Source organism: Carica papaya, chromosome 5 (assembly GCF_054855325.1).
Source record: "Carica papaya isolate Zhongbai chromosome 5, ASM5485532v1, whole genome shotgun sequence".
NCBI classification, from domain to species: Eukaryota; Viridiplantae; Streptophyta; class Magnoliopsida; order Brassicales; family Caricaceae; genus Carica; species Carica papaya.
The window spans coordinates 31431081-31445266 of record NC_142313.1 but is presented as its reverse complement, the minus strand read 5'-3'; the positions used below and the strand labels follow the sequence as shown (position 1 = coordinate 31445266).

General features: G+C 46.6%; 3 non-coding genes and 25 pseudogenes across 3 annotated transcripts; all 28 read left to right on the top strand.

Moving 5' to 3' along the window:
* Nucleotides 1–458: 458 nt before the first annotated feature.
* LOC148264663 (5S ribosomal RNA) lies at nt 459–577 on the top strand (annotated as a pseudogene).
* Nucleotides 578–782: 205 nt separating this feature from the next.
* On the top strand, nt 783–901 carry LOC148264662 (5S ribosomal RNA; annotated as a pseudogene).
* A 561-nt stretch (nt 902–1462) lies between these two features.
* On the top strand, nt 1463–1580 carry LOC148264661 (5S ribosomal RNA; annotated as a pseudogene).
* Nucleotides 1581–1784: 204 nt separating this feature from the next.
* LOC148264660 (5S ribosomal RNA) lies at nt 1785–1905 on the top strand (annotated as a pseudogene).
* A 207-nt stretch (nt 1906–2112) lies between these two features.
* LOC148264659 (5S ribosomal RNA) lies at nt 2113–2231 on the top strand (annotated as a pseudogene).
* Nucleotides 2232–3113: 882 nt separating this feature from the next.
* LOC148264658 (5S ribosomal RNA) lies at nt 3114–3232 on the top strand (annotated as a pseudogene).
* A 209-nt stretch (nt 3233–3441) lies between these two features.
* On the top strand, nt 3442–3560 carry LOC148264657 (5S ribosomal RNA; annotated as a pseudogene).
* A 205-nt stretch (nt 3561–3765) lies between these two features.
* On the top strand, nt 3766–3884 carry LOC148264656 (5S ribosomal RNA; annotated as a pseudogene).
* A 235-nt stretch (nt 3885–4119) lies between these two features.
* Nucleotides 4120–4238, top strand: LOC148264655 (5S ribosomal RNA; annotated as a pseudogene).
* Nucleotides 4239–4442: 204 nt separating this feature from the next.
* Nucleotides 4443–4561, top strand: LOC148264654 (5S ribosomal RNA; annotated as a pseudogene).
* A 209-nt stretch (nt 4562–4770) lies between these two features.
* On the top strand, nt 4771–4889 carry LOC148264653 (5S ribosomal RNA; annotated as a pseudogene).
* Nucleotides 4890–5452: 563 nt separating this feature from the next.
* LOC148264652 (5S ribosomal RNA) lies at nt 5453–5571 on the top strand (annotated as a pseudogene).
* Nucleotides 5572–6134: 563 nt separating this feature from the next.
* On the top strand, nt 6135–6253 carry LOC148264651 (5S ribosomal RNA; annotated as a pseudogene).
* A 564-nt stretch (nt 6254–6817) lies between these two features.
* LOC148264650 (5S ribosomal RNA) lies at nt 6818–6936 on the top strand (annotated as a pseudogene).
* Nucleotides 6937–7141: 205 nt separating this feature from the next.
* On the top strand, nt 7142–7260 carry LOC148264649 (5S ribosomal RNA; annotated as a pseudogene).
* Nucleotides 7261–7495: 235 nt separating this feature from the next.
* LOC148264648 (5S ribosomal RNA) lies at nt 7496–7614 on the top strand. Its single transcript, XR_015820448.1, has one exon. It is a non-coding gene; the product is annotated as a 5S ribosomal RNA (ribosomal RNA).
* An 888-nt stretch (nt 7615–8502) lies between these two features.
* On the top strand, nt 8503–8621 carry LOC148264647 (5S ribosomal RNA). The gene has a single exon (XR_015820169.1). It is a non-coding gene; the product is annotated as a 5S ribosomal RNA (ribosomal RNA).
* A 205-nt stretch (nt 8622–8826) lies between these two features.
* Nucleotides 8827–8945, top strand: LOC148264646 (5S ribosomal RNA; annotated as a pseudogene).
* Nucleotides 8946–9151: 206 nt separating this feature from the next.
* On the top strand, nt 9152–9270 carry LOC148264645 (5S ribosomal RNA; annotated as a pseudogene).
* An 883-nt stretch (nt 9271–10153) lies between these two features.
* On the top strand, nt 10154–10272 carry LOC148264644 (5S ribosomal RNA; annotated as a pseudogene).
* Nucleotides 10273–10481: 209 nt separating this feature from the next.
* LOC148264643 (5S ribosomal RNA) lies at nt 10482–10600 on the top strand (annotated as a pseudogene).
* Nucleotides 10601–11162: 562 nt separating this feature from the next.
* On the top strand, nt 11163–11281 carry LOC148264642 (5S ribosomal RNA; annotated as a pseudogene).
* A 561-nt stretch (nt 11282–11842) lies between these two features.
* On the top strand, nt 11843–11960 carry LOC148264641 (5S ribosomal RNA; annotated as a pseudogene).
* Nucleotides 11961–12163: 203 nt separating this feature from the next.
* On the top strand, nt 12164–12281 carry LOC148264640 (5S ribosomal RNA; annotated as a pseudogene).
* A 209-nt stretch (nt 12282–12490) lies between these two features.
* LOC148264639 (5S ribosomal RNA) lies at nt 12491–12609 on the top strand (annotated as a pseudogene).
* Nucleotides 12610–13172: 563 nt separating this feature from the next.
* Nucleotides 13173–13291, top strand: LOC148264638 (5S ribosomal RNA). Its single transcript, XR_015821154.1, has one exon. It is a non-coding gene; the product is annotated as a 5S ribosomal RNA (ribosomal RNA).
* Nucleotides 13292–13496: 205 nt separating this feature from the next.
* LOC148264637 (5S ribosomal RNA) lies at nt 13497–13615 on the top strand (annotated as a pseudogene).
* Nucleotides 13616–13824: 209 nt separating this feature from the next.
* On the top strand, nt 13825–13943 carry LOC148264636 (5S ribosomal RNA; annotated as a pseudogene).
* Nucleotides 13944–14186: the final 243 nt, after the last annotated feature.

Below are 14186 nucleotides of genomic sequence, written 5' to 3'. Positions count from 1 at the left end.
ATTAGAACGAGAAGGAGAGGTGCAGTGTGAACGCACAAGGAAACAATTGATGGGAGGGGGAGGGAAGGAGAAGGAGTGTATGTATTTTCAGCACGAAATGAAACAGGTGCGATCATACCAGCACTAATGCAACGGATTCTATCAGAACTCCGTAGGTAAGGGTGCTTGGGCGAGAGTAGTACTAGCATGGGTTACCTCCTGCAAAGTCCTTATATTTCACCCATTTTCTTGTGAAGTCCTCGTGTTGCACCCATTTTTTTGCAGATGATTCTTTCGACGTTACGCGCGACTTGAATTATGGTCCTCAGGTTTATTCGCAAATGTGAGTCACGGCGCTGTAGCATTTTACTTGATATTAGAACGAGAACGGGAGGTGCAGTGCGCACGCACAAGGAAACAAATGACGGGATGGGGAAGAAAGGAGAAGGAGTTTATGTATTTGCAGCGCGGAATTAAACGGTTGCGATCATACCAGCACTAATGCACCGGATCCCATCAGAACTCCGCAGTGAAGTGTGATTGGGCGAGATTAGTACTCGGATGGGTGACCTCCTGGGAAGTCCTCGTATTGCACCAATTTTTTTTCAGACTGGTCGTTCGACGTTACGCATGTCTGGAACTAGGGTCCGCTGGTTTATACGCAAATGTGAGTCAAGAAGCAGGGGCATTTTAATTGATATTAGAACGAGAATGAGAGGTGAAGTGTGAACGCACAAGGAAACAAATGACGGGAAGGGAAAGAAAGGAGAAGGAGTGTATGTATTTGCTGCGCGAATTTAAACAGCTGCGATCATACCAGCACTAAAGCCCTTGATCCCATCAGAACTCCGCAGTTAAGTGTGCTTGGGCGAGAGTAGTGCTCGGATGGGTGACCACTTGGGAAGCCCTTGTGTTGCACCTATTTTTTTTCGGATGGGTTGTTCGACGTTACGCGCAAATGGAATTATAAACCGCTGGTTCATTTGCAAAGTTGAGTCATGGCGCCGTGACATTTTACTTGATATTTGAACAAGAACGAGAGGTGCAGTACGCACGTACAAGGAAACAAATGACGGGAGGGGGGATGGAAGGAGAAAGAGTGTATGTATTTGCAGTGCAGAATGAAACATGAGGGATCATACCAGCACTTATGCAACAGATTCTATCAGAACTTCGCAGTTAAGGGTGCTTGGGCGAGAAAAGTACTCAGATGGGTGACCTCCTGCGAAGTCCTTATATTTCACCCATTTTCTTGGGAGGTCCTCGTGTTGCACCCATCTTTTTACAGATGATTCTTTCGACTTTACGCGCGACTTGATTTATGGTCCGCAGGTTTATTCGCAAATGTGAGTCACGGCGCCGTGGCATTTTACTTGATATTAGAACGAGTACGGGAGGTGCAGTGCGCACGCACAAGGAAACAAATGACGGGAGGAGGAAGAAAAGAGAAGGAGTGTATCTATTTGAAGCGCAAAATTAAACAAGTGGCATCATTCCAGCACTAATGCACTGGATCCCATCAGAACTCTGCAGTTAAGTGTGCTTGGGCAAGAGTAGTACTCGGATGGGTGACCTCTTGGGAAGTCCTCGTATCGCAATAATTTTTTTTCAGATGGGTCGTTCGACGTTACGCGCGACTGGAACTATGGTCCGCTGGTTTATACGCAAATGTGAGTCAAGAATCAGGGGCATTTTAATCGATATTAGAACGAGAAGGAGAGGTGCAGTGTGAACGCACAAGGAAACAAATGATGGGAGGGGGGGAGGGAAGAAGGAGTGTATGTATTTTCAGCATGAAATTAAACATGTGCGGTCACACCAGCACAAATGCACCGGATCCCATCAGAACTCCGTAGTTAAGTGTGCTTTGGCGAAAGTAGTACAATGATTGGTTACCCCCTGGGAAGTTCTCGTGTTCCACCCATTTTCTTTTTTTCAGATGTGCTGTTCGACGTTACGCGCGACTTTAATTTTGGTCCGCAGGTTTTTTTGCAAATGTGAGTCACGGCGCCGTGGCATTTTACTTGATATTTGAACGAGAACGAGAGGTGCAGTGCGCACGCACAAGAAAACAAATGACGGGAGGGGGAAGAAAGGGGAAAGAGTTTATGTATTTGCAGCGGAAAATTAAACAGGTGCGATCATACCAGCACTAATGCACCAGATCCCATCAGGACTCCGCAGTTAAGTGTGCTTGGGCGAGATTAGTACTCAGATGGGCGACCTCTTGGGAAGTCCTAGTGTCGCACCAATTTTTTTTCAGACGGGTCGTTCGACGTTACGCGCGACTGGAACTAGGGTCCGCTGGTTTATACGCAAAGGTGAGTCAAGAAGGAGGGGCATTTTAATCGATATTAGAACGAGAATGAGAGGTGCAGTGTGAACGCACAAGGAAACAATTGACGGGAGGTGGAATAAAGGAGAAGGAGTGTATGTATTTGCAGCGCGAAATTAAACAGGTGCGATCATACCAGCACTAAAGCCCCGGATCCCATCAAAACTCCGCAGTTAGGTGTGTTTGGGCGAGAGTAGTACTCGGATGGGTTACCTCCTGCGAAGTCCTTATATTTCACTCATTTTCTTGGGAGGTTCTCGTGTTGCACCCATCTTTTTACAGATGATTCTTTCGACTTTATGCGCGACTTGATTTATGGTCCGCAGGTTTATTCGCAAATGTGAGTCACGGCGCCGTGGCATTTTACTTGATATTAGAACGAGTACGGGAGGTGCAGTGCGCACGCACAAGGAAACAAATGACGGGAGGTGGAAGAAAAGAGAAGGAGTGTATCTATTTGAAGCGCAAAATTAAACAAGTGGCATCATACCAGCACTGCTGCACTGGATCCCATCAGAACTCTGCAGTTAAGTGTGCTTGGTCGAGAGTAGTACTCGAATGGGTGACCTTTTGGGAAGTCCTCGTATCGCAAAAATTTTTTTTCCGATGGGTCGTTCGAGGTTACGCGCGACTGGAACTATGGTCCGCTGGTTTATACGCAAATGTGAGTCAAGAATCAGGGGCATTTTAATCGATATTCGAACGAGAAGGAGAGGTCCAGTGTGAACGCACAAGGAAACAAATGATGGGAGGGGAGGAGGGAAGAAGGAGTGTATGTATTTTCAGCATGAAATTAAACAGGTGCGGTCACACCAGCACAAATGCACCGGATCCCATCAGAACTCCGCAGTTAAGTGTGCTTTGGCGAAAGTAGTACAATGATGGGTTACCTCCTGGGAAGTTCTCGTGTTGCACCCATTTTCTTTTTTTCAGATGTGTCGTTCGACGTTACGCGCGACTTTAATTATGGTCCGCAGATTTATTCGCAAATGTGAGTCACGGCGCCGTGGCATTTTACTTGATATTTGAACGAGAATGAGAGGTGCAGTGCGCACGCACAAGGAAACAAATGACGGGAGGGGGAAGTAAGGGGAAGGAGTTTATGTTTTTGCAGCGGAAAATTAAACAGGTACGATCATACCAGCACTAATGCACCGGATCCCATCAGGACTCCGCAGTTAAGTGTGCTTGGGCGAGATTAGTACTCAGATAGGCGACCTCTTGGGAAGTCCTAGTGTCGCACCAATTTTTTTTCAGATGGGTCGTTCGACGTTACGCGCGACTGGAACTAGGGTCCGCTGGTTTATACGCAAAGGTGAGTCAAGAAGGAGGGGCATTTTAATCGATATTAGAACGAGAATGAGAGGTGCAGTGTGAACGCACAAGGAAACAATTGACGGGAGGGGGAATAAAGGAGAAGGAGTGTATGTATTTGCAGCGCGAAATTAAACAGGTGCGATCATACCAGCACTAAAGCCCCGGATCCCATCAAAACTCCGCAGTTAGGTGTGCTTGGGCGAGAGTAGTACTTGGATGGGTTACCTCCTGCGAAGTCCTTATATTTCACCCATTTTCTTGGGAGGTCCTCGTGTTGCACCCATCTTTTTACAGATGATTCTTTCGACTTTACGCGCGACTTGATTTATGGTCCGCAGGTTTATTCGCAAATGTGAGTCACGGCGCCGTGGCATTTTACTTGATATTAGAACGAGTACGGGAGGTGCAGTGCGCACGCACAAGGAAACAAATGACGGGAGGAGGAAGAAAAGAGAAGGAGTGTATCTATTTGAAGCGCAAAATTAAACAAGTGGCATCATACCAGCACTAATGCACTGGATCCCATCAGAACTCTGCAGTTAAGTGTGCTTGGTCGAGAGTAGTACTCGGATGGGTGACCTCTTGGGAAGTCCTCGTATCGCATTAATTTTTTTTCAGATGGGTCGTTCGACGTTACGCGCGACTGGAACTATGGTCCGCTGGTTTATACGCAAATGTGAGTCAAGAATCAGGGGCATTTTAATCGATATTAGAACGAGAAGCAGAGGTGCAGTGTGAACGCACAAGGAAACAAATGATGGGAGGGGAGGAGGGAAGAAGGAGTGTATGTATTTTCAGCACGAAATTAAACAGGTGCGGTCACACCAGCACAAATGCACCGGATCCCATCAGAACTCCGCAGTTAAGTGTGCTTTGGCGAAAGTAGTACAATGATGGGTTACCTCCTGGGAAGTTCTCGTGTTGCACCCATTTTCTTTTTTTCAGATGTGTCGTTCGACGTTACGCGCGACTTTAATTATGGTCCGCAGATTTATTCGCAAATGTGAGTCACGGCGCCGTGGCATTTTACTTGATATTTGAACGAGAATGAGAGGTGCAGTGCGCACGCACAAGGAAACAAATGACGGGAGGGGGAAGTAAGGGGAAGGAGTTTATGTTTTTGCAGCGCAAAATTAAACAGGTGCGATCATACCAGTACTAATGCATCGGATCCCAACAGAACTCCGCAGTTAAGTGTGCTTGGGTGAGTGTAGTACTCGGATGGGTGACCTCTTGGGAAGTCCTTGTGTTGCACTAATTTTTTTTCTCAGACGGGTCGTTCGAGGTTACGCGCGACTGGAACTAGGGTCCACTGGTTTATACGCAAATGTGAGTCAAGAAGCAGGGGCATTTTAATCGATATTAGAACGAGAAGGAGAGATACAGAGTGCACGCACAAGGAAACAAATGACGGGAGGGGGGATGGAGGGAGAAAAAGTGTATGTATTTGCAGAGCAGAATGAAACATGAGCAATCATACCAGCACCAATGCAACGGATTCTATCAGAACTCTGCAAGTTAAGGGTGCTTCGGCGAGAGTAGCTCTAGGATGGATGACCTCCTGTGAAGTCCTTATATTTCACCCATTTTCTTAGGAAGTCCTCGTGTTGCACCCATTTTTTTGCAGATGATTCTTCCGACGATACGCGCAACTTGAATTATGGTCCTCAGGTTTATTCGCAAATGTGAGTCACGGCACCGTAGCATTTTACTTGATATTAGAACGAGCACGGGAGGTGCAGTGCGCACGCACAAGGAAACAAATGACGGGAGGGGGAAGAAAGGAGAAGGAGTTTATGTATTTGCAGCGCGGAATTAAAAGGGTGCGATCATACCAGCACTAATGCACCGGATCCCATTAGAACTCTGCAGTTAAGTGTGCTTTGGCGAGAGTAGTACTCGGATGGGTGACCTCCTAGGAAGTCCTCGTGTCGCACCAATTTTTTTTCAGACGGGTCGTTCGACGTTACACGCGACTGGAACTAGGGTCCGCTGGTTTATAGGCAAATGTGAGTCAAGAAGCAGGGGCATTTTAATCGATATTAGAACGAGAAGGAGAGGTGCAGTGTGAACGCACAAGGAAACAATTGATGGGAGGGGGAGGGAAGGAGAAGGAGTGTATGTATTTTCAGCACGAAATGAAACAGGTGCGATCATACCAGCACTAATGGAACGGATTCTATCAGAACTCCGTAGGTAAGGGTGCTTCGGTGAGAGTAGTACTAGCATGGGTTACCTCCTGTGAAGTCCTTATATTTCACCCATTTTCTTGTGAAGTTCTCGTGTTGCACCCATTTTCTATTCTTCAGATGTGCCGTTAGACGTTACGCGCGACTTTAATTATGGTCCGCAGATTTATTCGCAAATGTTAGTCACGGCGCTGTGGCATTTTACTTGATGCTTGAACGAGAACGAAAGGTACAGTGCGCACGCACAAGGAAATAAATGACGGGAGGGGGAAGAAGGGATAAGGAGTTTATGTATTTGCAGCGCAAAATTAAACAGGTGCGATCATGGCATCACTAATGCACCGGATCCCATCAGAACTCAGCAGTTAAGTGTGCTTGCGCGGGAGTACTACTCGGATGGGTGACCTCCTAGGAAGTCCTCGTGTCGCACTAATTTTTTTTTTTCAGACAGATCGTTCGACGTTACGTGCGACTGGAACTAGGGTCCACTGATTTATATGCAAATGTGAGTCAAGAAGCAGGGGCATTTTAATCGATATTAAAACGAGAAGGAGAGATGCAGAGTGCACGCACAAGGAAACAAATAACGGGAGGGGGGATGGAGGGAGAAAAAGTGTATGTATTTGAAGCGCAGAATGAAACATGAGCAATCATACCAGCACCAATGCAACGGATTCTATCAGAACTCCGCAAGTTAAGGATGCTTGGGCGAGAGTAGCACTAGGATGGGTGACCTCCTGCGAAGTCCTTATATTTCATCCATTTTCTTAGGAAGTTCTCGTGTTACACCCATTTTTTTGCAGATGATTCTTTCGATGATACGCGTGACTTGAATTATGGTCCTCAGGTTTATTCGCAAATGTGAGTCACGGCACCGTAGCATTTTACTTGATATTAGAATTAGCACGGGAGGTGCAGTGCGCACGCACAAGGAAACAAATGACGGGAGGGGGAAGAAAGGAAAAGGAGTTTATGTATTTGCAGCGCTGAATTAAACGGGTGCGATCATACCAATACTAATGCACCGGATCCCATCAGAACTCCGCAGTTAAGTGTGCTTTTGCGAGAGTAGTACTCGGATGGGTGACCTTCTGGGAAGTCCTCGTGTCGCACCAATTTTTTTTCAGACGGGTCGTTCGATGTTACGCGCGACTGGAACTAGGGTCCGCTGGTTTATAGGCAAATGTGAGTCAAGAAGCAGGGGCATTTTAATCGATATTAGAACGAGAATAAGAGGTGAAGTGTGAACGCACAAGAAAACAAATAACGGGAGGGGGAAGAAAGGAGAAGGAGTTTATGTATTTGCTGCGTTGAATTAAAAGGGTGTGATCATACCAGCATTAATGCACCGGATCCCATCAGAACTCCGCAGTTAAGTGTGCTTGGGCGAGAGTAGTACTAGCGTGGGTTACCTCCTACGAAGTCCTTATATTTCACCCATTTTCTTGTGAAATCCTCGTGTTGCACCCATTTTTTTGCAGATGATTCTTTCGACGTTACGCGCGACTTGAATTATGGTCCTCAGGTTTATTCGCAAATGTGAGTCACGACACTTTAGTATTTTACATGATATTAGAACGAGAACGGGAGGTGGAGTGCACAAGCACATGGAAACAAATGACGGGAGGGGGAAGAAAGGGGAAAGAGTTTATGTATTTGCAGCGCGAAATTAAACAGGTGCGATCATACCAACACTAATGCACCGGATCCCATCAGAACTCCGCAGTTAAGTGTGCTTGGACGAGAGTAGTACTCGGATGGGTGACCTCTTGGGAAGTCCTCGTGTCGCACCAATTTTTTTTCAGACGGGTCGTTCGACGTTACGCGCGACTGGAACTAGGGTCCGCTGGTTTATACGCAAATGTGAGTCAAGAAGCAGGGGCATTTTAATCGATATTAGAACGAGAAGAAGAGGTGCAGTGTGAATGCACAAGGAAACAATTGATGGGAGGGGGAGGGAAGGAGAAGGAATGTATGTATTTGCAATGCGAAATTAATCAGGTGCGATCATACCTGCACTAATGCAACAGATCCCATCATGACTCCGCAGTTAAGTGTGCTTGGGTGAGAGTAGTACTCGGATAGGTGGCCACTTGTTAAGTCCTCGTGCTGCACCCATTTTTTTTCGGATGGGTTGTTCGACGTTACGCACGAATGGAATTATAAACCGCTGGTTCATTCGCAAAGGTGAGTCACGATACTAGGGCATTTTACTTGATATTAGAACGAGAAGGAGAGATGCAGAGTGCACGCACAAGAAAACAAATGACGGGAGAGGGGATGGAGGGAGAAAGAGTGTATGTATTTGCAGCGCAGAATGAAACATGAGCGATCAAACCAGCACCAATGCAACGGATTCTATCAGAACTCTGCAAGTTAAGGGTGCTTGGGCGAGAGTAGCACTAGGATGGGTGACCTCATGCGAAGTCCTTATATTTCACCTATTTTCTTAGAAAGTCCTCGTGTTGCACCCATTTTTTTGCAGATGATTCTTTCGACGTTACACGCGACTTGAATTATGGTCCTTAGGTTTATTCGCAAATGTGAGTCACGGCACTGTAGCATTTTACTTGATATTAGAACGAGCACGGGAGGTGGTGCAGTGCGCACGCACAAGGAAACAAATGACGGGAGGGGGAAGAAAGGAGAAGGAGTTAATGTATTTGCAGCGCGGAATTAAACGGGTGCGATCATACCAGCACTAATGCACCGGATCCCATCAGAACTTCGCAGTCAAGTGTGCTTGGGCGAGAGTAGTACTCGGATGGGTGACCTCCTGGGAAGTCCTCGTGTCGCACCAATTTTTTTTCAGACGGGTTGTTCGAAGTTACGCGCGACTGGAACTAGGGTCCACTGGTTTATATGCAAATGTGAGTCAAGAAGCAGGGGCATTTTAATCGATATTAGAACGAGAAGGAGAGGTGAAGTGTGAACGCACAAGGAAACAAATGACGGGAGGGGGAAGAAAGGAGAAGGAGTGTATGTATTTGTAGCGCGAAACTAAACAGGTGCGATCATACCAGCACTAAAGCCCCGGATCCCATCAGAACTCTGCAGTTAAGTGTGCTTGGGTGAGATTAGTACTCGGATGGATGACCTCCTGGGAAGTCCTCGTGTCGCACTAATTTTTTTTTCAGACGGGTCGTTCGACGTTACGCGCATCTGGAACTAGGGTCCGTTGGTTTATACGCAAATGTGAGTCAAGGATCAGGGGCATTTTAATCGATATTAGAACGAGAATGAGAGGTGAAGTGTGAACGCACAAGGAAACAAATGACCGGAGGGGGAAGAAAGGAGAAGGAGTGTATGTATTTGAAGCGCGGAATTAAACGGGTGCGATCATACCAGCACTAAAGCCCCGGATCCCATCAGAACTCCGCAGTTTAGTGTGCTTGGGCGAGGGTAGTACTCGGATGGGTGACCACTCGGAAAGCCCTCGTGTTGCACCTATTTTTTTTTCGGATGGGTTGTTCGACGTTACGCGCGAATGGAATTATAAACAGCTGGTTCATTTGTAAAGGTGAGTCACGGTGCCGGGGCATATTACTTAATATTAGAATGAGAAAGAGAGATGCAGAGTGCACGCACAAGGAAACAAATGACGGGAGGGGGGATGGAAGGAGAAAGAGTGTGTGTATTTGCATTGCAGAATGAAACATGAGGGATCATACCAGCAATAATGCAACGGATTCTATCAGAACTCCGCAGTTAAGGGTGCTTGGGTGAGAAAAGTACTCGGATGGGTGACCTCCTGCGAAGTCCTTATATTTTACCCATTTTCTTTGGAGGTCCTCGTGTTGCACCCATCTTTTTGTAGATGATTCTTTCGATGTTACGCGCGACTTGATTTATGGTCCGCAGGTTTATTCGTAAATGTGAGTCCCGGCGCCGTGGCATTTTACTTGATATTAGAACGAGTACGGGAGGTGCAGTGCGCACGCACAAGGAAACAAATGACGGGAGGAGGAAGAAAAGAGAAGGAGTGTATGTATTTGAAGCGCAAAATTAAACAAGTGGCATCATACCAGCACTAATGCACTGGATCCCATCAGAACTCTACAGTTAAGTTGCTTGGGCGAGAGTAGTAGTCGGATGGGTGACCTCTTGAGAAGTCCTCGTATCGCAACAATTTTTTTTAAGATTGGTCGTTCGACGTTACGCGCGACTGAAACTATGGTCTGCTGGTTTATACGCAAATGTGAGTCAAGAATCAGGGGCATTTTAATCGATATTAGAACGAGAAGGAGAGGTGCAGTGTGAACGCACAAGAAAACAAATGATGGGAGGGGGGGAGGGAAGAAGGAGTGTATGTATTTTCAGCACGAAATTAAACAGGTGCGGTCACACCAGCACAAATGCACCGGATCCCATCAGAACTCCGCAGTTAAGTGTGCTTTGGCGAAAGTAGTACAATGATGGGTTACCTCCTGGGAAGTTCTCGTGTTGCACCCATTTTCTTTTTTTCAGATGTACCGTTCGACGTTACGCGCGACTTTAATTATGGTCCGCAGATTTATTCGCAAATGTGAGTCGCGGTGCCGTGGCAATATACTTGATATTTGAACGAGAACGAGAGGTGCAGTGCGCACGCACAAGGAAACAAATGACGGGAGGGGGAAGAAAGGAGAAGGAGTTTATGTATTTGCAGCGCGAAATTAAAAAGGTGCGATCACACGAGCACTAATGCACCGGATCCCATCAGAACTCCGCAGTTAAGTGTGCTTGGGTGAGAGTAGTACTCGGATGGGCGACCTCTTGGGAAGTCCTCGTGCCGTACTAATTTTTTTTTCAGACGGGTCGTTCGACGTTACGCGCGACTGCAACTCGGGTCCACTTGTTTATACGCAAATGTGCGTCAAGAAGAGGGGGCATTTTAATCGATATTAGAACGAGAAAGAGGGATGCAGAGTGCATCCACAAGTAAACAAATGACGGGAGGGGGGATGGAGGGAGAAAAAGTGTGTGTATTTGCAGCGCAGAGTGAAACATGAGCAATCATACCAACACCAATGCAACGGATTCGATCAGAACTCCACAAGTTAAGAGTGCTTGGGCGAGAGTAGCACTAGGATGGGTGACCTCCTGCGAAGTCCTTATATTTCACCCATTTTCTTAGGAAGTCCTCGTGTTGCACTCATTTTTTTGCAAATGATTCTTTCGACGATACGCGCGACTTGAATTATGGTCCTCAGGTTTATTCGCAAATTTGAGTCACGACACCGTAGCATTTTACTTTATATTAGAACGAGCACGGGAGGTGTAGTGCGCACGCACAAGGAAACAAATGACGGGAGGGGGAAGAAGGGAGAAGGAGTTTATGTATTTACAGCGCGTAATTAAACAGGTGTGATCATACCAGCACTAATGCACCGGATCCCATCAGAACGCCGCAGTTAAGTGTGCTTTGGCGAGAGTAGTACTCGGATGGGTGACCACCTGGGAAGCCGTCGTGTTGCAGCTATTTTTTTTCGGATGGGTTGTTCGACGTTACGCGCGAATGGAATTATAAACAGCTGGATCATTTGCAAAGGTGATAAACGGTGCTGGGGCATATTACTTGATATTAGAAAGAGAAAGAGAGATGCAGAGTGCACGTACAAGGAAACAAATGACGGGAGGGGGGATGGGAGGAGAAAGAGTGTATGTATTTGTAGTGCAGAATGAAACATGAGGGATCATACCAACACTAATGCAACGGATTCTATCAGAACTCTGCAGTTAAGGGTGCTTGGGCGAGAAAAGTACTCGGATGGGTGACCTCCTGCGAAGTCCTTATATTTCACCCATTTTCTTGGGAGGTCCTCGTGTTGCACCCATCTTTTTGCAGATGATTCTTTCGACGTTACGCGCGACTTGATTTATGGTCCGCAGGTTTATTCACAAATGTGAGTGACGGCGCCGTAGCATTTTACTTGATATTAGAACGAGTACGGGAGGTGCAGTGCGCACGCACAAGGAAACAAATGACGGGAGGAGGAAGAAAAGAGAAGGAGTGTATGTATTTGAAGCGCAAAATTAAATAAGTGGCATTATACCAGCACTAATGCACTGGATCCTATCAGAACTCTGCAGTTAAGCATGCTTGGGCGAGAGTAGTACTCGGATGGGTGACCTCTTGGGAAGTCCTCGTATCGCAACAATTTTTTTTCAGATGGGTCGTTCGACGTTACGCGCGACTGGAACTATGGTCCGCTGGTTTATACGCAAATGTGAGTCAAGAATCAGGGGCATTTTAATCGATATTAGAACGAGAAGGAGAGGTGCAGTGTGAACGCACAAGGAAACAAATGATTTGAGGGGGGAGGGAAGAAGGAGTGTATGTATTTTCAGCACGAAATTAAACAGGTGCGGTCAAACATCACAAATGCACCGGATCCCATCAGAACTCCGCAGTTAAGTGTGCTTTGTCGAAAGTAGTACAATGATGGGTTACCTCTTGGGAAGTTCTCGTGTTGCACCCATTTTCTTTTTTTCAGATGTGCAGTTCGACGTTACGCGCGACTTTAATTATAGTCCGCAGATTTATTCGCAAATGTGAGTCACGGCACCGTGGCATTTTACTTGATATTTGAACGAGAACGAGAGGTGCAGTGCGCACGCACAAGGAAAAAAATCACGGGAGGGGGAAGAAAGGAGAAGGAGTTTATGTATTTGCAGCGCGAAATGAAACAGGTGCGATCATACCAGCACTAATGCAAAGGATTCTATCAGAACTCCGTAGGTAAGGGTGCTTGGGCGAGATTAGTACTAGCATGGGTTACCTCCTGGGAAGACCTCGTGTCGCATTAATTTTTTTTTTCAGACGGGTCGTTCGATGTTACGCGCGACTGGAACTAGAGTCCACTGGTTTATACGCAAATGTGAGTCAAGAAGCAGGGGCATTTTAATCGATATTAGAACGAGAAGGAGAGATGCAGAGTGCACGCACAAGGAAACAAATGATGGGAGGGGGGATGGAGGGAGAAAAAGTGTATGTATTTGCAGCACAGAATGAAACATGAGCAATCATACCAGCACCAATGGAACGGATTCTTTCAGAACTCCGCAAGTTAAGGGTGCTTGGGCGAGAGTAGCACTAGGATGGGTGACCTCCTGCGAAGTCCTTATATTTCACCCATTTTCCTTGGAAGTCCTCGTGTTACACCCATTTTTTTGCAGATGATTCTTTCGACGATACGCGCGACTTGAATTATGGTCCTCAAGTTTATTCGCAAATGTGAGTCACGGCACCGTAGCATTTTACTTGATATTAGAACGAGCACGGAAGGTGCAGTGCGCACCCACAAGGAAAGAAATGACGGGAGGGGGAAGAAAGGGGAATGAGTTTATGTATTTACAGTGCGAAATTAAACAGGTGCGATCATACCAGCACTAATGCACCGGATCCCATCAGAACTCCGCAGTTAAGTGTGCTTGGGCGAGATTAGTACTCGGATGGTTGACCTCCTGGGAAGTCCTCGTGTCGCACCAATTTTTTTTCAGACAGGTCGTTCGACGTTACTCGCGTCTGGAACTAGGGTCCGCTGGTTTATATGCAAATGTGAGTCAAGAAGCAGGGGCATTTTAATCGATATTAGAACGAGAATGAGAGGTGAAGTGTGAACGCACAAGGAAACAAATGACGGGAGGGGTAAGAAAGGAGAAGGAGTTTATGTATTTGCAGCGCGAAGTTAAACAGGTTCAATCATACCAGCACTAATGCACCGGATCCCATCAGAACTCCGCAGTTAAGTGTGCTTTGACGAAAGTAGTACAATGATGGGTTACCTCCTGGGAAGTTCTCGTGTTGCACCCATTTTCTTTTTTTCAGATATGCCGTTCGACGTTACGCGCGACTTTAATTATGGTCCGCAGATTTATTCGCAAATGTGAGTCACGGCGCCGTAGCATTTTACTTGATATTTGAACGAGAACGAGAGGTGCAGTGCGCACGTACAAGGAAACAAATGACGGGAGGGGGAAGAAAGGAGAAGGAGTTTATGTATTTGCAGCGCGAAATTAAACAGGTGCGATCATACCAGCACTAATGCACCAGATCCCATTAGAACTCCGCAGTTAAGTGTGCTTGGGCGAGAGTAGTACTCAGATGGGTGATCTCCTGGGAAGTCCTCATGTCGCATTAATTTTTTTTTTTCAGACGGGTCGTTCGACGTTATGTGCGACTGCAACTAGGGTCCACTGGTTTATACGCAAATGTGAGTCAAGAAGCAGGGGCATTTTAATCGATATTAGAACGAGAAGGAGAGACGCAGAGTGCACGCACAAGGAAACAAATGACGGGAGGGGGAGGGAAGGAGAAAGAGTGTATGTATTTTCAGCACGAAATGAAACAGGTGCGATCATACCAGCACTAATGCATCGGATTC